Here is a 25,465-nt window from a genome sequence, read left to right as displayed (position 1 = left end):
AGGGCATTGCAGTAGTCAAATCTGGCTCCTATTGTGGCTCTAGCGATGGAGAGGCAGTTTGGAGAGGTTAGGTAAGGTTTTATGGCATAAATGAGTTTGGTGGTGAGCGCGGTTGCAGAGGAAATAGCGCTGACTTGTCTTGTCATAGATAGTGTGGAGTCTAAGTAGACTCCAAGGGTCTTCACGGATGTGGAGACGCGTGTGTTAGTGTTGTCAATGGTGATATGTGAGTATTCAGGGCTGAGTTTGGATAGAATTTCCTTGGGGTCTAGGAAGATGATCTCGGTTTTATCACCATTTAAACAAAGACCATTAATAGCCATCCATGTTTGGATGGTGGCATATATCTTCAGGAGAGTTTCTGTGTCTTGGTCATAGTCTCCGGTGAGGGGGAGGAGGACTTGGGTGTCATTGGCATAGTTTGTGTAAGCTATACCGAGTGCGTCCAACAAGTCAAAGAGATGTTTGGTGAACAGGTTATAGACGGTAGGTGCGGTGCATGACCCTTGCGGGACTCCACAATTAATGGTGATAAGGGGTGTGTTGACCTGGTCTGAGTACACTTTCATGGCCCTTCCTTCTAAGAAGAATGTTATCCAAGTGGTTGCCTTGTGAGAGAAGTGTACTTTATTGAATAGGTGAGAGGTGAGGATGTCATGGTCCACAAGATCAAATGCGGCGGAGAGATTGAACAGGAGTAGGAGGGCAGATTCTGCTCACCTGAATTTTTGTGTGTTACAGGAGCGGACTCCTGTCATTCCTTTCTGCTCTGTGGAACTGTGAACTTGCTACTAAAACGCTACAGGCACTGCAAGCTTTGCTCTTGCCTGCTCCGTTCCGCTTCCTGGTGGAGGCAGAGTTAGACCACATCACGTGGGCGATCACGTGACCCGGCAGCGCACTCAAAGCTGCGCCAGAGCCACCCTTGCGGCGATAAGCCCTGTGGCGTCAAGTCCACCGGCTGTTGTGCGCTGTTTGGCGGATGGTGGCATTTAACCATACTGCCTCAGGTACTGTCTACTTCCGCTGCATCAACTAACATAAGTCGTTGAAATCCTGAATTGATGAGTGTTTAAAATTTTATCAGTTCTTAACGCTATTAATATTTGAGTCTGGTGCTTCGTATTTTTATCAAAGGAGAAAACTGTAGTAATCTTTAACAATTTGATATAAATCATTTCATGTTCACCCTGAAAACAGGCATGCCATCGGAGACTACTAGAGACCCTATGGTTACCTCCCCAAGTTTAATGCCTAATCTAACGGATCTAGCTTCGCTCCCCAAAATGCCCATGAATCAAAATATTCCAAAATCACAGGAAAATACCAAAAGTCGAACTCGTATTTCTAAGAAAAATATTATTACCCCAATCAATAAAACTCCCACTCAACATGACATCCGTAATTTTTATGAGATAAAGTCATGTGGTATAGCAATGTCTGATCCGATTGATTTGGCATCTCTTGTGAAGGTTGTCTAGGTAGAGTAACTCCAAATCAACATCCCACCCTTAACAATGAGGCTCCCACTCTTCCTTTGAGCTCTACTATTTCGGATCAAACTTTATTAACTGTACCTCATTCCCCTATTAAACCTATTAAACCCGTTCAAATTTTTGCTACTGTTTTAGAAGAGTCGACTCTTGATATTAAAGACACGACAATTGAAAGCCATAAAGCAGCACAAGATATTCCAACTAAGAATGTCTCGTTGGCCACGTGGACGTGGGACATATCAGTCCAAATAAAACTCTTTCACCTCCCTGTCAAAATTCCCCTGAATGCAGGGACTTAGAAAGTTCAAGAGCCTCAATAATGACTGACTATGCACAACCGTGCTCCATGGATTCAATAAGACTGGATGAGGAGGTGTCTTTTTTTACATCCTAGTCCCCGCCGTTGTCACACTACTGACAAGAAACAACAATCTTTTGCTCCCTCCGCCAATCCTGCCCTATTAGAAATCACTTTGGGGGCCATTAACACTACTATGTCCACTCTATTTAAGCTTTTTAATTCTTTGGATCAGAAGATAGCTGTACAAACCATTAAGCTAGACTACATAAGTGACTGGATGAGAGACACCTCGCTCAAATGCTCTAAAAGTCTCTCTTTAGGAAACCTGGAACAAAGAGTAGTCCTTCTTGAATCTCATTTGTCATCTCATCAAGGTTTAAATGAACACTCTGGGGTATCTATTATGCAGAGTCTTTCACACTTAGAAGGTTTGATCCGAAACCCTCTGACTACTACCTCAGTATTACCAACATTTCCCAACATTATTCGTCCCATTGAATGTGTGGAGGAAATTGTGACTTCAAAAAACAATGAGTCCTGGATCAGCGTTGCTTCTCCTGTGAAGAGTGCTGTTCAACCTGCAGCCTGCAAGCATCAGGGCGGCGTCAACCAAAACTCACAAAAAACTGGATCCTTCCTTGTGAACAATAAAAAAACAAAATCTGTCTCAACCAAAGCTACTCAAAGAAATAAAAAAACTCTGGCTGTGACGGAAATTTCTGTTCGCAGTGCTGTTGCCCCTTCAGGTATTTGCGACAAGATTACGAATAGCAAATTAGTCACTACGGCCAGCAAATCTCCTGTGGTTAAAGCTTTGCCAGCCAATTTCCCATCTTCCCAAGTTGCTTCAAAGGAGGTTCCTATGTCTCCTCTTATTTATGATCCCTTGAATGAATTGGTACATCTGTTAACATTCAAGCATGATAATAGGCAAATAAAACAATCCCTTCCTGTTGTACAAATGACATTATCTACTCAATGCGGTGTCATCTCTACAGGTGCTAGCAAGTTACCCCCCTCTGCTGCTCCTACAGTGGGAGTTGAAGATCGGTTAAGCTCATTAAGAGCTGCAGTGGACTCCTATTTACTGAAAAGAATTTCTGAGGTGTTCCCCGAAGCTTCACATGCCATTGATCACTCCCCTCACACACATAACCCCTCTTACAATACCCAAAATGAAGCCTCATTCCTTAAAATCAGAACAGATAATTGTACGAATCTCAAACCACCTCCCTGTAAAAGGCATTGTTCTCAAGATCCTCCAAAACAAGACAATAGGAGAAATCCTGATTTACGTAATGGTGGCACTAAACCTTACATAAATGACGATAGCATTACATTCTCAAAGAAACTCAATCTGTTCCATACTTTAATTTTGAAGTGTCGCGATTGGTCCTTTCCAAAGTACGACTTATGTCGTGCTAGTGTCTTAAATATATTTGGAGATATAGAGGGTTTGGATGCCATATCGTCCACTGATTTGGATCAAGTTGAGTTCCTTTGTGACAAGAATCTTTCCATCGTTAGACTCTGGATAAAGTCTGGCATCGTTCGTAATACTTTATGGAACGCCAGAATGGATTTATTCAATCTTGGCTTTTTACTAGCTCAAGATCCAGCACGTCAGCAGTCTAAGGAGATTGATGGTAATAAATCCATTGTAGGTACTACTCTTGCACCGTCGTGTGCCTGCAATTTTTGTACTAAAGAATCTCCATTAGATCCCAGAGCATTCGCTAATTCTCACTCCTAACCACAAGCAGTTATTCCCATTACTGAACTTTCGCTTGCTAGCTGGAATACCAGAGGCTATTCTCAACTGCAGTGGACTTTAAACAACCAGCTGAACACTTATGACATAGTGGCCTTACAAGAAACGTGGCTAGTAAATCCCCCTATGTGGGTTGATCATGAGATCAGTCTCCTGCCAGCAGTCCATGCTGGTAAAGGTAGACCTACAGCTGGGCTGTTAGTTGCAGTGAAAGTGAGTAAGGGTTTAAATATCTCCCCCTGGCAAGCACCAAATACATTTATGCAATTGGTTAAGATCTCCTTTAACTCACAGACATACGCACTTATTAATCTTTATAGGAATCCGGTGGGAATTATTGATGACAGTTTTTACGATGCGCTTTCTCTTCTCTTTGAGTATATCTCTGCACAAAGTAATATTTCTGGAATCTTACTTATGGGTGATTTGAACCTTTCTTGCTTTGATTCGCACATAAGGAATAAGAATCGTGAGGGTGCAAGATGGATCTCCTTTATGGAAGATCATGACTTAAAGATGGCAAATGGTGCGATTATAGGTGACATTCCCCCAATGAACACCTGGGAGAGAGGCAACTCGAAATCTACTATTGATTACATCTTTATGTCTACTAGCATCTTTATGAATACCAGCAAATTTGTCATAGTAAAACAGGCATCTAGTGATCACCATCTCTTAGCACTATTTTGGGCGGTTGAAATTGAAAATCATTCGAAAATTGCATTTTACTATAATCAGACTGTATCTGTCAATAATGGCAAAAACCGCTTCAAATGGTCTGTCAATAAATTACTAGCTCTGAATGGTGCTATTCTAGACAATCAACTGTTACATAAGACTGGTTCGTATATAGATGTGTTAAGTACCTTCGCGAATCTTTATCCCATTCATAGTAAATCAGCTAAAAGACATGTTCATGGGTTTGATCTAGCTCTCTGTGAAAGAAAGAAGGCTTACAGAAGAGAGATCAGAAATCATCGTAAACTCCCCATGATTGATCAATTAATCAAGTTAAGGTTGCTACTTCGAGATATCGAAAATTGGGTTCGCACGAGGCGAGCAACCATGTATCAAATAGATAGTGAACACTTTTTGATAGCTTGTCGTAGCAAAAATTCTGCCTTGGTTTGGGAGTTGTTGAACAAATGTAACACATCACCCCAAGCCTATGCGCAACTCAATGGAGTATCTGAATCGGTATGGGTCAAACATTTTTCTACTCTATCTGACGACTCCAAGATGACCTGCTATAAGTATAACAGCAACTCTATAAATAGGTGGGCTTTGCACTGTACAAGATCTATTATTCAAGACTTTATTAAAACATCTTCATCGTCTAGAGCGGCAGGCCTGGATGGACTCACTAATTTAATGCTCAAACAAAATATAACAGAATGGGCACTAATCTTGAACAATGCTTTTCACCACATTATACAAACCAAAAACATTCCGGAATCATGGCGTTCTTCTGTGATTATCCTGATCTATAAAAAAGGCGATCGTATGGACCCTAAAAGTTATCGTCCAATAACGCTACTGGACGTTCCAGGCAAAATATTCTCCAGGTTGGTGCTAAGAGATTTTAATAATTGGTCAAATAAAGCAAATCAACGTGACCCAGCACAAACTGGTTTTGTCGCTGGTTTAGGTACTGGCATCGATTTAATTGCTTTAAATGCCATAAGACAACAAGCATTTAACAAGAGACAAGCCCGATATTTTGCGTTTGTGGATCTTCACACCGCTTTTGATTCGGTCTCAAGACCAAAACTTATAAATAAGTTACTCAAAGCGGACTGTCCTTCCACTCTTATTGACTTCATTTTTGCCCTCCATTCACACACTAAGGTCTATGTAAGATTAAACTCTGAGGGTCTTCTTTCATCCCCAGTTCAAACATTTAGAGGGCTGAAACAAGGGTGCATTTTAGCATCTGCCTTGTTTAATTTTTTTATTAATGATGTACGCTGGATCTTTAGCAAAGTAACGACTGATGCTCCTAAACTGAACGGTGTAAAAATGTGTGCCTTGTGGTATGCGGATGATCTTGTTTTAGTGTCAAAAACTCCCAGTGGTTTACGCAATCTCTTGTCAGCACTATGTTCCTATTTTAAAGAAAATGAACTAGTAGTAAACACTGGTAAAACGCAAATTGTCACGTATGTTCCTAAAGGCTTACGCAAACACTTGTTAGAATGGCAAATTGAGGGAGAACCCATAAAGATGGTACCAAATTATGTTTACTTGGGCCTTATTTTCGATGGTTGTCCAATGCTAGACTCGCACCTGAACAAAATTAAACAGAAGCTAATCATGGCAATCTGTCAAACACGAGTAATTGTTTCCAAATATGGCAAATTCTCTATCAAAGCTGCCATTACATATTGGAACCAGAATGTTGTAGCAACCATCTTTATGGTTTAGAAACGTTAATTGTTCCCCCAGGGTTTCTCAATTTATTAGAAGCTAAATTTTGGCGTGCAACTTTACATCTTCCACAGTGTATTCCTGGTGTGTTGATACGCTATGAATTGGGATTAATCTCTTTAACTGCATTACACAAGTGGCGTCTATGTGCCTTATTTCGCAAATGCTTGTTATCCATACGTGATAATTCCACACTATCTTCCATCTCTAGTTATTTGCTTATCTCCGTAGAAGTATTTCTGAGACACTGGTCTACAAAATTTCTAACAATTATGGTGAACGCTGACATATCACTTGATCTGACATATCACTTGATCTTCTTGCATGGACTGGATTGACACTAGAACTCAGTGTCCTACAAAGATTTTGATTCTACAATCTTTGGACCCAAGCGTTATAAAGACACTGCTGCTTACCTACGCTTGGCACCATCTGCTGCTATAAGAACGGCCATTCTACGCTTGCGGCTTAACATCTGGCCTACCCGTGAGGTTAAAACCAGAAGAAAGCAAATTCCCTCTGACCTCAACTGGTGTAGGTTTTGCAAAAATGTAACGATTGTAGAAACTCTCCAACATTTATTATTGGACTGTCCTGCACTTACCACTTTAAGAAGATTGCACTTTGTTAACCACTTTGCGTATTTTGCACAAATTGATCCTAGAAATAGATGGATCGCTTTGGCAGCCACTGAATGTATGAGCATAAGAATTGCAACTATCAATTTTTTAAAGGCTTTGAATATGGAATGAAGATAAAAAATAAAAAAAGGTGCTTTGTTTGCCTCTTTTCGATAAATTTGTATGATAACATTTTTTTCACTTTTTGAAAAAAAAAATACTTTGTATATTCCTTTAGTATTCTGTGAATTTTTATGAATCTTATTTCTATTTGGATTTGATGTTTATGGATTTCTCTATTTTGCATAAATTGAAAAAGTTGATGTAATTTCAACTATATTCAATAAAAAAAATAAAAAAAATATAGTGGGTATTTGGAGTTGGTTAGCATGGTGGCTTCTTTTAGGACAGAGGGAGGAATTGTTGGTTATGTTTTCTGATAGGTAGGATGGTGCTGTGAGATTGATGCATTTATGTGTGAGGGTGAGTATTTTCAAATGGATTCTTTCCTTGACTGGGAGCCACTGTGCATTTCTTCTGGCCTGTGAAACATGGTCAAATTTGGGGATGTGCAGTGCGGCACAGAGTGCGTTATTTTTCACTGTTTGGAGCCTGTTTAAGTTTTTGGATGAGGTATCAAAAACTGCAGTAGTCAAATCTGGCTCCTATTGTGGCTCTAGCGATGGAGAGGCAGTTTGGAGAGGTTAGGTAAGGTTTTATGGCATAAATGAGTTTGGTGGTGAGCGCGGTTGCAGAGAAAATAGCGCTGACTTGTCTTGTCATAGTTAGTGTGGAGTCTAAGTAGACTCCAAGGGTCTTCACGGATGTGGAGACGCGTGTGTTAGTGTTGTCAATGGTGATATGTGAGTATTCAGGGCTGAGTTTGGCTAGAATTTCCCTGGGGTCTAGGAAGATGATCTCGGTTTTATCACCGTTTAAACAAAGACCATTAATAGCCATCCATGTTTGGATGGTGGCATATATCTTAAGGAGAGCTTTTGTGCCTTGGTCATAGTCTCCGGTGAGGGGGAGGGGGACTCGGGTGTCGTTGGCATAGTTTGTGTAAGCTATGCCATGTGCGTCCAACAAGTCAAAGAGATGTTTGGTGAACAGGTTATAGATGGTAGGTGCGGTGCATGACCCTTGCCGGACTCCACAATTAATGGTGATAGGGGGTGCGTTGACCTGGTCTGAGTACACTTTCATGGCCCTTCCTTCTAAGGTCCACAAGATCAAATGCGGCGGAGAGATCGAGCAGGAGTAGGAGGGCAGATTTTCCCATGTCCATTATTTTGGTAATTTGATTCTTTATGTCTAAGAGGGCGGTTTCAGTCCCATGGCCCTTATGGAAACCTGATTGTCTTCTGCCTAAAATGGCATTAGTTTCCAGGTATTGTTGGATTTGGTTAGGGCGGCTTTGTCTAAGATTTTGAGGAGGAAGTAGACGGTGGTGATGGGGTGATAGTTATTTCAGGAGGCGGGGTCAAGGGAGTTTCTTTTTAGGATCGGGTGAACCCAGGCTTCTTTTAGGCATTGTGGTACCATTCCAGATGAGAATGAGGCATTGATGAATACTGTGATGATGGGGAAAGTCTGTGCATTCTTTGATGATGATCGGTGGGCAGATGTCCTCTTTGTAAGTGGATGGTTTGATGTTTTTGAGAAGGTCAGAGACTTCCAGTTCTGTGACTTCTCTGAAGGTAAAAATGGCTGTTTGCGGAAAGGATTGTGAGAGGAGGGTGTGGGAGGACTGTCTTGTTTATGGAGAGCCTTGCACTGGGATTCTCTTTTATCTTGGAGCGTTTTAACTTTGTTGATGAGGGCAGTCTGGATGCCTGTGCACCATGCTTTGTCCTTGATAATTTCATCAGAGCTGGAAACGGGTGTGGTGAGTTCTTTGAAAATAGAGAACATTTCTCTTGATTTGGAGTTGCCTTTAGAGATTCTTTGGTTATAGGATTCGGATTTAGCTAGAAATATAGCTTTTTTGTAAGTCGTTGAGATCTCTTTGAAATAGTTGAGAGATGATTGGTTAGGCGCTGATTGCCACTTAGTTAGAGCTTTACGTTTCTTGATGCAGAGGGATGATAGCTCTTCTGTGAACCAGGAGTTTGAGTGCAAAGGTTTCTTTTCTTTTTTTTCTTCTAGAGGGGCTATTGACTGAATGGCTTGGGTGAGAGCATAGACATAGGTATTGGCAAGAGAGGTGGGGTCATGGTTAAATGGAGGTTTGAGTTCAGGGATATTGAGAAGAGGAGCGAGGTGGGTTGCAGTGAGTTTAAGAACTTCTAACTTTAGCGGGAGGGGCATGAGTAAGGGTCTTGTGAGTGGGAGTGGTAGGAATAGAGAATTGGATATAGAGGTGGTCTGTCCACGGGAGGGCTGAGATGTTGGTGATGGCAGATGAGCAGTTGTGGTCAGCAATCCAGTCAATGGACCGGCCTTTGCAGTGAGTAGGTGTTGTGATTTTGTGTTTGAACCCCATATGTGAGAGTTCTTTGGCTAGGTAGGTGGCTGCTTTGTCCTTAGGGTCAAGTAAGCCAAGGTTGAGGTCACCGAGTAAGATGGTTTTAGTCGAGCTTTTAAGGTTGTTGCCTATGATTTGAGGAGTTGCTTTTGGTAGTCCGGGCGTGATCCTGGTGGTCTATAGATGACTATGATGTTTATGGTACAGTTAGGGGAGAGAGCTAATTTGGCAGTGGGAAGATCACACATTCTAATGGACAGGGTGTTTTTGAAGATGAGGGCAACGCCTACGTCTTTAGGCTTAAGGCCCTATGCACAAGCAAGCTCTCAGTTCACAGGGTTGAACTTCAGTTCAACTCACAAGGGAAGCACTTGAAAAGGGGAGGTCTATGACCCCAGGGATATATCTTGACCATCAGGAGAAAAACAGACTGTGTTGTCCTTGATCAAAGAATTACATTTGGGCTCAACAGTACAACATAATAACATTCTCAGGATCTGTGAATAATAGGCTGCAACCCCACCGTGCATGTCCTCATTTTAAGAGAAAGTCTTCTACAAATGCATTGAAATACATTTTGGTAGAGCCTGAAAAGTGGTCATCATGGCTGATGCTGTTTACATGGTGGCCAGCTCTAGGTTTTAGAACTGAAGTTTCAAGGAAAGCCAGTACAATTAAAATGTCAATTCTGAACTATGCCTGCCCATAAAATAAACAATGTGTGAGCTAATGGCTACTCATATTCATCATTAAATGAGATCAGGAATTGAAATGATGTTTTCACATACACAATTCAATAGAAATAAAATGAATTTAAATGATAAATTTGATTTCTTAATATAACATGTTGACAATATCTTTATAATGTGTAGGTCTGGACAACTGTTATGACATGTGATAGTCTCTGCTACAAAATGAGAACAAATATGAAATCTTAATATGTATTGATGATTGATAAAAGATATACATAGAAATAACTTCATCAAACTTTTTCAGACACATTTAAATCACATCTCTCCAAATTCGGTTCAAACATGGCCATCCAAAAAGACATATTATATTGATGGGAGAATTTTCCTCACTGTACATCTGAGAGAAATATGAATATGAGTCCATAAGTGTCCAAAACATATCCATGTCTCATGTTCAAAATATTTTGACGTATTAAAAAAGGGGTGTATTCTTTGGGAGTGTCAGTCTGTTAAGCCAGCCAATAGGAGGATTTCACCAATCAGAAAGTGTGATGCAAATATGGCATTGTGGGAAAATTAGGGCCTATTTAAGTTCAAACAATCAAGATGTGGGGAGCACTGGGATTTTGAAGGCTGCAGGAAGAGAAACCTCTGTTTAACTGGATGAGCACTGGCTGGTGAGATTACCTGGAGGCTGTGAGGGTCCATTCCAGCTCTGTGCCTTAAAATAATTATCTGTATGAGGAATAGTGTCTGTAATATAGCCATGCCAATTTAAATTAAGTATCTACAAATATAAAGGGATGTGATATGATATGACACTCTTAATGCATGCATTCTGATCATATTAAACTGACACAGTATAGTGGATATTACTGGTCAATTTACTAACTAAACTTTCTCTTACATTTATTGGCAGTGCATGTATACGTGATTTTGAATGCAATATGTTGAGAACTTGACAATTGTACCTAAGGAATACATTAATCACTATCCTCCCATAATAAGATGGGTGGTGATAGCAACTAAGGATCCCCTTTAGGACACAATCAGTATTATTGCCAACACACATAGGGTCAATCCTATACTTGGAATCCACCCAGCTTAGAAAAGACAAATAACATTGTTGAATCTCTACCAATTTTAACTGGCTTGGTGAACAGGTAGCTTTAGACAGTGTTGAACTATTAGGACATTCCTGCCACTAGGGTATTGTGGATTGGCATTTGAAAAGCATTAACCAATACAAAATAGTTGTCTCTGACATAGTAGAAAGTGTAGCGTTGAATAGACACTATGATAACATGTTAGATATACCCACAAGGCATAGATATTATCCAGACCTTTCTATGGCAAAATGGAACTTAAAAAGAGAAATAGGGAGGAACCATAAGGTAGTTACTTGGAGGACGAATGGGTGATTAAAGACCTGAGTTGGGTAATAGAAGATAACTATATCTGGGAATCAGGGAGATAATAGGAGCAATTAGTGAGTCTAGAGCTCCCGGTCCAGATGGTAATTGCACTTTGTTACTTAAGAAGAATTCCATGCTGCGGGGCGACATTTTGCACACATTCATTAAACATATTATTTTTGTTGGAGAATTACGTACAAGTTGGAGGAAGAGCATAATTGTACCTGTATAAAAGTGACTACCTTGGGGTGAGATCAAGAGCTACAGGATGCTAGTCATGTTGGATGCCTGTGCTAAGATATTCAACCACATTCTTCTAAAAGAATTGACAGAGTGGATCTAGGGGCATGGTATTATAACCATCCACCAAGCAGACTTTAAAAAAGGCTATTCTACCTTGCATTACATTATGGCTTTAGTAACCACTGTGGAACAGGCTAGGAGTATATACAATCAACCTGCATATGGAGTATTTATAGATTTCAGCGTGGCATTCAATGTAGTACATTGCAATCATTGTTGGCTAAAATTAGACACTTTGGACATTCCTCCAGGGCTACTTAAAAAGATCATTGCACTGCTTAATAAAACTACAGTTTATGTGAGATATAATCAAGATGGGAATCTTGCTGAAGAAATACCCACCTATACTGGAGTCAAGCAGAGATGTGTTTTGTCTTCTACATTATTTTAATTATATTTGGCTAATTTGACAAATTAATTAAATTCTGATGATGTGTACCCACCGCAGTTAGGTACTGTTAATCTGCAATGATTGGAATGTGCTGATGACTTCATCATTTTGGAGACTCCTCCTAGGGGACAAGAAAAACAGTTGAAATGCCTAGCCAATTATGCCCTGGTCTATTTCTGTGGAATTGATGCAGCTAAGACTAAGATCATGACCTTCAATTTGAGCAACAGTAAGAAAGGAGTTAAAAGGTTTGTATAGAAATGAAAGGGAAATATTGTTGAAAAAAGTCATACATTACAATTATCTTGGTGTGATAATCGATCAAAAGTTAAATTGGCACCAACAAATTGAGAATGTCCGGAGGACTTTGTGATACTTACTTTCCAAAGTACAAACATTTGCAACATGTAACTCTGGATGTACTATGGAGTCAGGTAGAGAGATATATCAGCTGGAACATATGCTCAGTATAATGTGTGGTTCAGATATATGGGCTACTGATAAATTGAATGAGTTCAACAAAACGCAAAGTCATTTTCTAAAAAAAATGTGTGGGTTACCAAGAGGACTACCTGTTAAATATCTCTGTGCTGAACTAGTTCTAGGATCTGTTAAGTTTATGTATATGAAGCATTGACTTAATTTATACAAAAAATATATGAAGGCTGCACCTCCTATGCTGATGTATTATAACATAGTAGAACACCCTGCTAAAAATGTATGCTACTGAGGTATTAAAATTGATAATCTGCTGGTATATGATCAATATTGGAGTCAAATCTCTAAAATGAATACAATGATGGGCTCGGCATCAGCTAATAAGGTTTGTAATTAAAACAATGACCAGGGTTCTAGGTTATTAGCAAAATCTAATTTATAACGCAAATAAGGCTCGTAGCTTTGAATATTCTCCCTAGCTACCTAAACTGGAAACACTAAATAGGTATGTCAATGAATTTCTCATTAAAAACATGAGACAAAACTACACAGGAATTAAAGTTAACATTGTGCCTACCCAAGAGATCACCAAGAACTGGGATAAAATTGATTCAACTTGAAGGAAATAACTAATTTGTACGTCTGAGCACCTTTTGACTGTGTGTCTACTAATTAATCCAATATGTTAGAAATATTTGAAGGCATACAGTAATTATGAGGAGATACATGAAGGCAATGAAATGTAGGGAACAATTATTCATAAGAAAAGATGCAGAGCAAGATATGATTTTAAAAGTACTATCTACACTATGGCATGCACACAGCAGTTTGGGAAAAAATACACATCAAAGCAAAATGACTAATATGTCCAAGTCTCAAATAACCAAAGTTGACAAGGCCTCAGATGAACAGTTGAAGTGCCAGAAAATAACCTGCAATTTGTGTTCAAATGAGGGAATATGCTGAAATCAACTTTAAATGGAGCCATCACTATAGTTTTGACACATGGGAATCCTTTCAACTCACAAAGACATCCCCAACCACAGCATACAGATAAGTTCTCTTCCACTCTCAACTCTATGAAGCCTGTTTACTTCAGATAAGTATCATACTGCCAGCAGGTGAAACAAACTATACCACGCTATAATGATTAAGCTGTGAGTTCCATTACTTGCCCCCTGGGTGTGCTAGGGCTTAACATTTAAAACATAATTTTAATTCAGATGAATCTGTAGTCCCGCTCAATCAAATCTATTAACACCGTCTTGTAGGCCTCCCTGCATGAAAGTATTTAACACTTAACACAACTGCAGATCTGGAAAATTCTTAAGAGGAGAAACAAGTCACATCATAAAACCACAGATATAAAGTTACAAAGGCTCTTTCAGTACCCAGACCCTGAGTCATAAAGATTAATTGAGCAAGGCTTGAGTCAACAAGAGCAGGTTTCCAGGCCTCACTCAATAGAAAATTCAACATTTTTTTGTCTTTGTATCTAGGCAGAAGAATTGCAATGCCATAATTGTGTATGAAGGAAAAATCCCATTAAATGTAAATTGAATTGTTTATATGGCCTGTACCTCTCAGAGAACTTATTTAAGTGTTGACACCTTCAGTTGATAATCCTCTATTAGATGGAACAAAATGTTCTTTTAAATGTAGTTTTATTGTGCAAATTAGAAACATTTGAATTTCGTCACATAGAAATGCCACACACCAGTGTGTAATATATCATAGTATTCGCAGGGACAAATCCGTTCATTTGAGATGGAAAAATATTTTGAATATAAATGTAAGTTAAACATCTTTCACTCAGATATTATTCAAGCTATAGTGAAACATCTTGCACCAATTGATTTGTGCCAGAGAGAGGAATCTGGTGAGCGAATTATTAAACTGGTCACAGAGGTGGAATTTAATATTTTAGAATGTGATACATTTTAATGCCAGACACCTCTGATATTACTAGATTTTACATGAGTGGTAAACTAGGTGTACACATTAATCCCATCTGTCTGCCTTCTTCCTTAATATATGCATAATGACCATGGAGGGGTAGGTCTACTGTGATGTCATTTTGGTAACCTTAGCCAATAATATACATTCAACAAGTAGGTTGGGGAAATCATACACATCTCAAAAGGGAAGGGTTTCTGTTCTATAAAAGGTCAAACACACACACAAAAAGGGAACTTCAACACTTACCCGTAGACATTCACTGAAGAAATGCACTCGCTCACTCACTGGCCCTCATTATAAGTTTGCCTGTTCAGAAAGACTTGCCAGTAACAATGGGTACCGGCACCTTTTCTGGACCAACAAAATACAGGTCTGCCGATAGGGGCAGTGAAATACCAGCAGGCCTGACCTTCCTGTAGTTCAAGCCCCTACATGCAGTTTGTTCACTGAAGCACAGGCACCATTACTAATAGTGCCAGTACTTCAGTGTTCCCATTCCTGTAGAGTCCTGTTGGACTCCAAGGTAATGGGAATTTACTATTTCACCACCATGCATAATATACTGGTATGACCGGAATATTGGATGGCAGAAACCCTTTGCCGAGGTTGCCGGTAGGCCACCGGTAGCACCGGCGCCTTACCGGCAACCTCATAATGAGGGCCACTGACTGATGCGAAAGAAGGAGAAAAAGGAGGATTGATATTAACCAGAACTTGGTGAAATAGATTGCTGCCTCTTTGGACCCATTTTGGATTAACATTAGAGCCCTGAATGTGAGGCCTGAATGAAGTCCCAGGCCTTCTTCAGTGGCAGCGAAAGCAGATATGGTGTGGAGAAAGGTTGAACCCATCTTACTGGCAGATGCCCACCTGTTCCTGGAGGGGCTGAATTGAAACATTCCTTAAGAGGGTGCGCCCAACTGTCTGTGATTCAGCCAAAATTAATCCTGATATGAGCATTACATTATATTAAAGCAATTAATCCTGTGAGTAGTTATTCTATAAGGGATTATAGAGGATTATAGAGGAAATCCCAGCCCCAATTATTGGTTAGTGCTGAGAGGCAGAAATAGATCAACTAATTGTGCATCTTGTGAAGTTAGGGCACATTTCAAAAAGTATGTGTGCTTCTGGAAAAACATATATAATTGATAGACCTGGTCCATGGTGTGTAGCTAATGAAATCCCCTGACTCTTTTTCTGTGCATTGGGCAGGGAAATAAGAGTTCACTGTGTGCAGACCTATACTAATAAAGTACCTACAGTCACTTCTTGTGTATACCATTGAGTTGAATACTGTTGTTAAAGCTAATTTTCTCTAGATAAAAGCAAGAGGGTGATTATTTGCGGTCCATTTCTTTTCACTGTTCATAGTGCCCATCGAAAGATAGAATGGTACATTTTACACAGTAATTTAATTGAAACCTCACTGAAGGGAATTTTGTCAACATACTGCTGATAATATATGTTCTTTTCTATAAGCCTTTCACAAACTTTAAGGTCCAATAGTTGGTTACAATTGAATTGAAACTCTAACCTGTCTAACGAATAAGGGGGCTGGTATTTTGAAACAAAAGGGGAAGTACTGAGAAGTGAATAGACAGGGATATGCTAACTAATTTATTGTTTTCACAAATGAAAGATTCCTCCTGGACTCTCATGCCACCAATCCAAGGTGCTTGGATGCTCAGCGTGAATTAAATGCACAGGTACCAGTGGTGAGGTTGGTGTTACTAAGTCTTTATTTCCATAACTGTAGTATTGAAAAGTGAAGTGACTAGTGTGTTGATTATTTCTTATCATTGACCTGTTGTGAAGAAACAATTTGTTTATCTGTAATTTGATTCAATTTGGTTTGTAAATAGACCTTCTGTGCAACCCTGTTTGTTTCTTTTATCGTAAAGGGAGAGAACCTCTAAGGAATCTATTCCATTAAATTGGGAGTCCCAGATTTCTAAAAATAACTTTATTAAAAAAAGGAAAATTGTGCATACCTGGTTTGGTGTGGGTGGAAAATCACCCTGAATTAGGTGTCTAACATCCACTCTCACAAATATTTCTTGTCAGGAAGGAGAGCATTGCTTATCTGATATAGATAACTTCTCGCCTTCACCAGAGAGAAAGGGGATGGGTGCCTCGTTCAGCATGTTAGGAGGGGACACAAGTGGAAATGAAGATACATCTGGGCATGAGAAAATAATTAATGAAGGGTTGAGAGATCTAGTACTGTAGAAGGTTATACTGCAGAGAACTCATGTATCCCATTTAGCTGGAATGGAAAGACAAATGCTTCAGCAAAGGAAGGGCATTTGAAAAGTCTTTTCCCATCTTGGAAGATTCTTTTAGACCATCTAGGGGAAGAGAAAATGTTTATTTTCAGCCTTCAGAAGAAGAAACCCAATATTACCTCACCTCTAAAAATGAATTGTGGGAAAATAACCCAGAGAATTACAAAAAGAAAGACCAAAAAAAGGGGCCTGTGTCCTGTGCATCTAGAAGGCATTTAAAAAACCAGAAAAGTAACATGTTTATTAACATACACATGTTATGATAATATTACAAATCTAAAATATGACAGAAAATAATGAGCCTCATACATACAGACCCGAACCCCCTATGCCCCATATCAGCATACAGATTAAGTATACACCATGCATACATTCACCCATACAGACCCGAACCCCATAGCCCCCATCTCGGCATACAGAAAAATAGGGGTGATTTGTCAATGAGATGGCCCATTCAGGTGATAAAAAACAACATATCCCAATACTATTCTCAAGCACAGTAGAGTGTGTGCCACATGATGGAATCGCCCAACCCTCAGTCCCTTACCACCGACTGTCTACGTTGCACTTATTGATCAGACCAAATCGGCCTGGCCCTGCCAGACAACTCAGTGATATTAGTGGCCGTCTTGAAATTACAGCAAAGAGTTCTACACAGCAATGAAGCAAAAGGTATTCAATAAACTGCTGGGTCCTCCCTCTCCATGATGACACATCTTTCTGCAAAGCTATATGTTTTGTGTAATAGGAAGCTGGGGCCTCCACAATTGCAGCCTGAGATGCTTGTATGCCTTATATCGGACTACGTATTCCAGCTTCCCCATCACAGGCGAACAACCTAAAATGCAAACTGGATGGCGTAATACCTCCAGCCATTGCTAATAACTTTCCCCCAGGCAGACATGGGAAACCCTCCCAGGAAAACTTGAAGCATAATACATTCTGTCTGCTCGGCTGTGGGATGCTAACCTCTTTCTTTACCCTCACACAAGAGGATTAAGGTTATTATTCTCAGTTCACATGTGTTCCTATAGGTCTCTTTCTGTACCTTCTCGTTACTTCATCGGCCTTCTTTATAACACTGTTCCTCACAGAGAAGTAGATTTTGCTGAGCAACTCTTGCATTCTCACTTCCAAACATTCTATTTTGGATGTCCGGTGCATCCCTCTACCTCCTACTGCACTCTCTCAATGATGCACCCTAGTTTGCTTGAAAGACTCATGAATACTGGTGAGTGTTCTAGTATAGGAAAACACTAAGGGCCTTACAGAGTTCCAACTTTGAACGCTATTTGCAAGCCTTGTTTTTTTGGGAGGGGATAACTGTAATCCCTAGCCTATCCCTGGCCCTATCTAGACCCAAACTCCCCCAGCCCCATCTCAGCATACAGACTAACAAGCATACACCATGCATACATATACACATACAGATCGGAACCCCCACCCCATCTCAGCATACTGACTAACAAGCATTCACCATGCATACATACACAAATACAGACCCAAACCCCCACCCCATTTCAGTGCACAGATTAAAAAGCATACACCATGCATACATACACCCAATCAGGTCCAACCCCCCCACCTCCAATCTCAGCATACAGACTAACAAGCATACACCATGCATACATACATGCATGCAGACCCAAATCCCCCACCCCATCTCAGCATACAGACTAACAAGCATACACCAGGCATACATACATACATACAGGCCCAACTCCCCACCTCCATCTCAGCATACAGATTATCAAGTATATAAAATGCATACATATGCACATACAGACCCAAACCCCCACCTCCATTTCAGCATAGAGATTAACAAGCATACACCATGCATACATACACCCATACAGACCCAATCCCCCACCCCTGCATCTCAACATACACTGACCATACACACAAAAACAAACATACAGACAGACCTGACACCTCCCTACCCCCACATCTCAACATATACTACCCCCGCATCTCAACATACACTGACCGAACACACAAAAATGAACATACAGACAGACCTGACAGCCCACACCCCCGCATCTCAACATACACTGACCATACACAAAAACAAACATACAGAAAGACCTGACAACCCCATCACCGCATCTCAACATACACTGACCATACACACAAAAACAAACATGCAGACAGGCCTGACATCCCTCCACCCCCGCATCTCAACATACACTGGCCATACACACAAAAACAAATATACAGACAGTCCCAACACCCCCCCCCAAACCCACATCTCAACATAAACTGACCATTAACACAAAAACAAACATAGAGACAGACCCGACACCCCGCATCTCAACATACACTGACCACACACACAAAAACAAACATACAGGCAGGCACAACACCCTCCTTTCCCCCAGAAATATGTACTTAGCGGATGCACTGGAAGGCAGGCTAGATGGAACTCATCAAGCCTTATTGATCACACCAGCCGTAGTGCTGGCCCTCCATTGGTGGAGCACACATGCACTACGTGACTTGTAAGAGCTACGTGGTGTGTGTGCACTGAGCCAATGAGGGTCCATTTTTCGTCCAGGCCGGATGACAAAGACTTTCCTAATGGAGGGCAACCAATGCTGCTTCTGGCCGCACTCCATTAGGAAAGCCTTTGTTCCTGGCGGGCCGGACAAAACAGCATGGCGGATGCATTTGGCCTGCTGGCCATAAGTTGTGCACCCATGTCCTAGATCGTGTCCTAGTTGATCTGGCAGCTTTTTATAACTTTTTAAGCCCTATCTGTGGATCAACTGTCCGCGGACAGTAGTGCTGTCTGTGAACAGCCCCTCTAAAGGGACCCACCCACTACTGCTCCTCATTGTGTTTATGGCTGCACAGGAGAGAGGACCTGCTGCTTATTTGGGATATTTGGTTTCTCTACTTTGTACTTGGAGACAATGGCATCCATGGCCACTACAGCTGCCCCACCACCACCATCTGGAGGGCCTGGTGAGGGGAACAGGTGTGGTGGTACAGAGGTGGATCAAGAGAAGGATGAGGTAGTAGAAATCCCTCTCACCGGCTCCCAATGTGAATCTTAGGTGTGGGAGTGTTTTACCAACATTGGGGGGGTTACCTAAGGCTCGTGCGGACATGGTTAGATACACTGAGAACAAGGTTGTACTCAGTTGCAGAAAACCGGGTCTATATAGATATGAGACCACCTCCATGTGGCGCCACCTCAGGTCGAATCACAAGGGAGCAGTGCGAAAGGTCGTACCTTTCGAAGGGGTGAGTAGGTTGACATCCACTATCACACCCTCATCATCCACTCCTGCTACCTCAAGAGACACTCCTGTGGGGCAGAGGATCCCTGCGGAAGCCTCACATGCCATACATGACACAGTTGACCCTTATCTTTCGAGGGTGACAGTGGTCTGTATGTACTGTGACACACTGCTCTGTAGGGGAGAGCAGTTTCGTAGTGCGTTTGAGGCTGTGGTCAGGGAGCATGAGAAATACTGTCCCCTACCTAATTAACACCCACCCAACATCTTCATCTCTCTACCTGCCCCTTCATCCCTGTAGTTGTTGCCCCTTCCTTCCTCTCCCTTCCCTCTCCTCCCTTTGTCTCCTTTGAAAAAGCCCAAAAAAATATAAAATACAAAAAATAAAAAAAGTTATTTTCAGAGCCACCTTTCACAGTTCAAAAATAGAAGTACCAAAAAAGGTTTCAGCCCCTTACGCAGCCTGCAAAATCTGTGGACAGTGTGGTAGTCTGCGAACATCCAAAAAATGTGGGTGGTGAGGGCATCAAAAACATTCAACTCCTTTGCATGGGAAAGTGATGGCTCTGAAAAAAGCCTTTTACTGTATTTTTTGGTTAAGTTTTTTCCAAGTTTTAAAGTAAACTAAGCAACATTCTATTGAACTAAACTTTTTCTTTCAACTTCAAAACAGTAGGCATTCTGTTTTCTCCGTGCTTCCGTGCAATTTTTTTCCACCTAATGTAAAATGCTTTCTAAATTTACAAAATGTGCTTCAAAGCATTTTGAATATTTTGCTCAAAAAACAGATTCCCAGCATCAGTATTGGCAGTGTCAAATTTAATATTTTAATTATGGAAAGACGTCATGCCAACATCTTACAAAAATGCACACACAGCCTTGTTGACATTGCACCTCGCTTTCTCCATATGTGGACCAAATGAACTAGAGAGCATCCACATTTGTCTCTGGGCAATGAGAGAAAAAATTTGTTGAGAGTTAGGGAACATTTCCTTAATTTTGCCAAATGTTTCCTTCATTTCAAACTGCTATAAAAATTCCAGTTAAATACCCTAAACTGTTCCCTCCACAATGAACAATGATAATGTCCAGAAGTTGCACTCCACCCACTTCATGCTGCGCACTCCATACCACATTGTGAAATCCAAGATGTTCAGCCACTCCACACTGCTCTGCATACACCTGCAACCAATGGATCCATGAGTCCCCCAAAATCAACACTCTCTGCCTCCTGAAAGACATGGCCATAGCCATAGCCATCTGCATTCCTCTCATCAAACAGACCTTCAGCCACACTCTCTCCTTGCATACAAAACCCAAGAAACCTGATTGGCTAATCCCCTGGACTGCACAGTCCCAAGTCCATACCTGGCATCCGCAAAAACCCTGGTGTGGCACATGCCATCCGTGGACTACCACAGTGTATGCTGACAGATCAGCTAATTGGAGGGGGTGGGGACAGAAATTCAACATTATTTACTCTTTAGTAGTGGCTCTGAAAATAACCTTTTTTTGTGTTTTGATTTTTTTGGGATTTAGTTTCCTACACCTACTAACATGTACTCTACATCATTTTCGCAAGAACTATGTGAGTGCATTAGGAATATTGGCAAGTAAGATTGCATTGCCACAATCTGCAAAAGTGATGCCATCACTAAACAAAGAACATCCACTATCCTCCAGAATGTTCTGATTTGGGAAGGATGATGTGCCAACACTGTACAAAAATGAACACACACCATTTGTTGACAGACACCTCCCTGCATCTTTTTGAGGATTAACCGTGAAAAGCCCCTGGGCACCCCGGAACTGGAACTAAAATCTCCTGCCACCAAAATCTGCAACCCAGGGAACAGAGGGTGGGTAGGAGAAATAAAGACATCAAAAAGGCCGATTTTGTGGAGGAAGTTAGTTTTCCCCAACTTGAAGGGGAAGAATCCTTAGAGGATTCTGAGAAAACAATCTTCTCCTTCAAGGGCGGAGGAATTCCTCACAAAGAAAAATGGGTCCCAAGAGATATGAATGAAGACTGGGTGGGTGTGGTGACTGATTCAGAGTCACCCATCCCTGAACCCCAGAATTGCCATTCTGATAAAGAATGTGTAAAGGAGGGATCCTCCCCACAAACTGGTCCTAGTGACTGCCTCCTGGTAAAAGGGGGCAGCACAGAGCTAGGGGAAAAAGGGGATTCCGAAAATCCCATCTATTTCAGGATGTCAAATTTTTATTACAGATTACCAGAAACGCCACTGCGTCGGAGTCCAAAATAAAGAAATTGACCACCCAGCTCGTTCAAAATGCCCATTACCTCTGTCTGCCTGAGGAGAATGAGGGGAGATGTTATGCCGCAGTGCGAGTGCAAGGGCAATATGCATTTTCTGCTCTGGTGGATACTGTATCCCAAGCACTCTCCTGTTAAAAAGGGTCTTTGAGCAGCTAAATTCAGGAAGGGGGGAGAGACACCAGTTCCCTCTCACCCTTCTTCCTGGACAACTCCAGAACTTCAACGGGAAGGACATTCCTGTCAAGGGGACTGAGGAGTTTGAAATAAAAATTGGGTGACATAAGGTGAAACACTGGGTCATAGTAGCGACTGCAGAGGCAACACCCTGTCTACTAGGGAATTACATCCTTCGCAGGTTGTCTCCCCTAATAGACTGTGTGAACAAGGTACTCTGGACTCAGACTAACAGGCCTATAAAATTAAAACAGAGTGTCAACCATGTTAGTTTAAATGGCACATGCCAAATGGCTGAACAAAGAAATCTGATCATATTGAGTTTCATTTCCAGAATAATCAAATACCAACCTCCTTCCAGTTTTAAGTGGCATGCCACACTGGAAGGAAATACTTTGAAATGTTAGACTGATTCACAATCTGAAAATCCCAATTCTATAGCCAAAAGTGATGAGAAACCATCTCAAAGTGCAGCTGACATTAAAAAAAATTGAGAATAATTGTACCTCCCTATTCAATTAAATGAGGGCAAGGAGTCTGTTCTCGCCCAAGTGTGCGTGAAGAACGGAAAGAGCTTCATCAGAGAAGCCATGTTCCGAAAGCTCCCAAAAGATCCAGCCATTCTCAAATTTAAGTTAATTGATAAGTGGGAAATGGGCCTGGAAGCTCTCAATTCCACACATCTTCTGCTTAGCTGTTTTATGGTCAAAATGTCTATTGGTGACAGAATCACAGAACATAATTGTTGGGTCGTGCGAGTTGTTCCCTCTTCCTTTTACATGGGCAGTCATATCATCAACCGACTCCTAGTATTTGCCAAGACCAGTCCCAGTAGAAGGGTAAATCCCAGGGCCCTGGCAATCCTAAAGAAAGCCTTCCTGTCAGCCAAAGGAGAGATGGCAGAAGAGAAATGGGTCCATATTAATCAGTTAAAGAGGTGTCACCCCAGACACACTTTGCGGCTGATTGAGGAGCCAAGAGAAAGTCAAATAGAGGAGACATCTGTAGAAAGAGAACAAGAAAAATTAGAACCAGAAGGGAACAGGTAGGTTCATAGGTAGATCTATCTAACCGGGAGTACTTTTTTGTTGTTGTCAATGCAAAAGGATTCACCAAGAATTCTAGTAAAAAGCAATAGTTATCTGTGTCTTGTGAGGGATTATTCATCGTTATTGTCTGAGTACTGTAATGATCATAATGCATGTGTGTCCCACTGCTGTCAAACTTCCAGCAAGGTAGTCAGTGGGAAAATGTTGTAACTGGTTCTGATTTATTCTCTTGATACGTACTGGTTCTGCACCTTCATAGACCAAGGAGGACTTCCCCGGGGAACTGGAACGGATAGGCCAAAGGAAAATCCGGGGGTGTCGCACCACACCACAAAGAAAAACGGAAGGAAAAGCTGTGGGTGTCGCCCCACACCCCAAAGAGAGACAACGGGAGGATCGTGGTGTATCACCCCCTTATGGAAGAGGGACTCCACCTGATGAACCCCACTTTGCCCTACTCTCCCACAACAAGAAGTCTCTGGAGAGTCGGGGGAGAATTTGTGGGTTACATTTACCCACTCAGCAGAATTCCCCTCCATCACCAAGCTGCAGTTCAGTAGTTACCAGCAGAATGGCTGCACTGGCTACTTTGAGCACCATTGCCCCGCATCAAAACTGGGTTTTGCAGATGCAAAATGAGGGCTGCACTGTCTTGCCAAGCACCTATTGCACAAGATGGAACAGGGAGCACACTAAGAAAGGCTGCCAGTGTGATTTCTTAGGTGCACGCAAGAAGAGAATTGAAAAGCAGCGCTGCTTTGCTGCTAGCTCAAAACTTCAATTTGAATAACGAAATATTTTACATTTAAAATGATGGTGCCTTGATGCTCTTTTTCATCTGTTAAACAATATACAGTTCTGATCCAGTAAGGCCCAACTATGCCCAGCTATATTCCAGTTGTGCTTTAGCAAAAGAAAGCATTTCTCACTGAATGACAGGGTGTGTCAGGCAAGATCTGGGAAATCACCAGAAACTTTACTCTCAGCCGTATGGAAAAATGCTTGACTTTTATACTACAAAATGTCAAAATAAACTCTTCAAAAGAAACCCTAGCTCTCTGTGCATATGTCAATTTCAGTGGACCTGTGCCTTGGACAGATTGATGTGTAAGAGAAACTGACTAGGGCTGCCAACAATGTTTGGAATCGAGATGGGAGAGAAAACCAAATTTGAAAGGGACATCCAAGCAGAATTCACCACGTGTCAAAATGTGCTATTTCAAACAAGAAAAATATCTGTTTGAAAAGAGTAATGTTGAATAAGGACCTGTCCTTGCCTAGAAATGTAAGAGGGGGTTGGGTAAAATATAATATAATGTTTTATTTCAACAGACTTGCTTCTGATTCAGAATAAAATAAAATAAAATAAAATAAAATAAAATAAATAAATACAGGCATTGGGTGTACTGGGGAACCAGCCAAACAGGTTTCCTGCTTGGCTTCAAAGGACATTTGTGTGCTGGCAACGGGAGTGGCCTTCCACCAAAAGGAGCCACAATGGATTTCTGGGATACCTACTTGTTACTTACTGCCACTGTAAACCTTGAATGACCAAGAGGAAGAATATAACACACCCATCAGACTTTGTGGATGGGTTCCAGCTTGACACAATAGATTCTGGGACAACTACGTGTTACTTTTGGAAGTGACACCTTCCATCCACTCAAACTTAGAAGCTTCAAATCCAGCCTTGAAAGTATGCCCTTATTTGCTAGACAATGCTGGCAATCTGGCTCAAAAGACTATTTTAATGAATAACCTTTAAAGACTTTTATTCCTACAACCGGAAAACGAAGTAATGTAAAGGTTTTAACAGTTTAAATGTAAGTTTTGTGGCTTTAAAAAAAGATATTGTGGCGGTCTGTAGCATGTTGGGTACAGAAACAACAGGAAAAGGTGACTCATGGGAAATTTACATATGGTGGAACATTAAAAATTAATGGAAATATGCTCTATGATAATATGTACACATACATATCTAAAATTGTGGATTTTTGGGTGAAGCGGTTCCCGCAAAAAATCGCAAATAATTATTAGATGGGCAAAACAATGTCATACAGACCTGGGAGTTGGACTACCATGCTACTTATGAAATATGCTGTTTGCCTATGTATTTTGCAAAAGTACCACAACTATAAAAAGGAGCAA

Source organism: Ambystoma mexicanum, chromosome 5q, assembly GCF_040938575.1.
Source record: "Ambystoma mexicanum isolate Mex_15411 chromosome 5q, UKY_AmexF1_1, whole genome shotgun sequence".
NCBI classification, from domain to species: Eukaryota; Metazoa; Chordata; class Amphibia; order Caudata; family Ambystomatidae; genus Ambystoma; species Ambystoma mexicanum.
Note: the sequence above shows the minus strand (reverse complement) of the source record.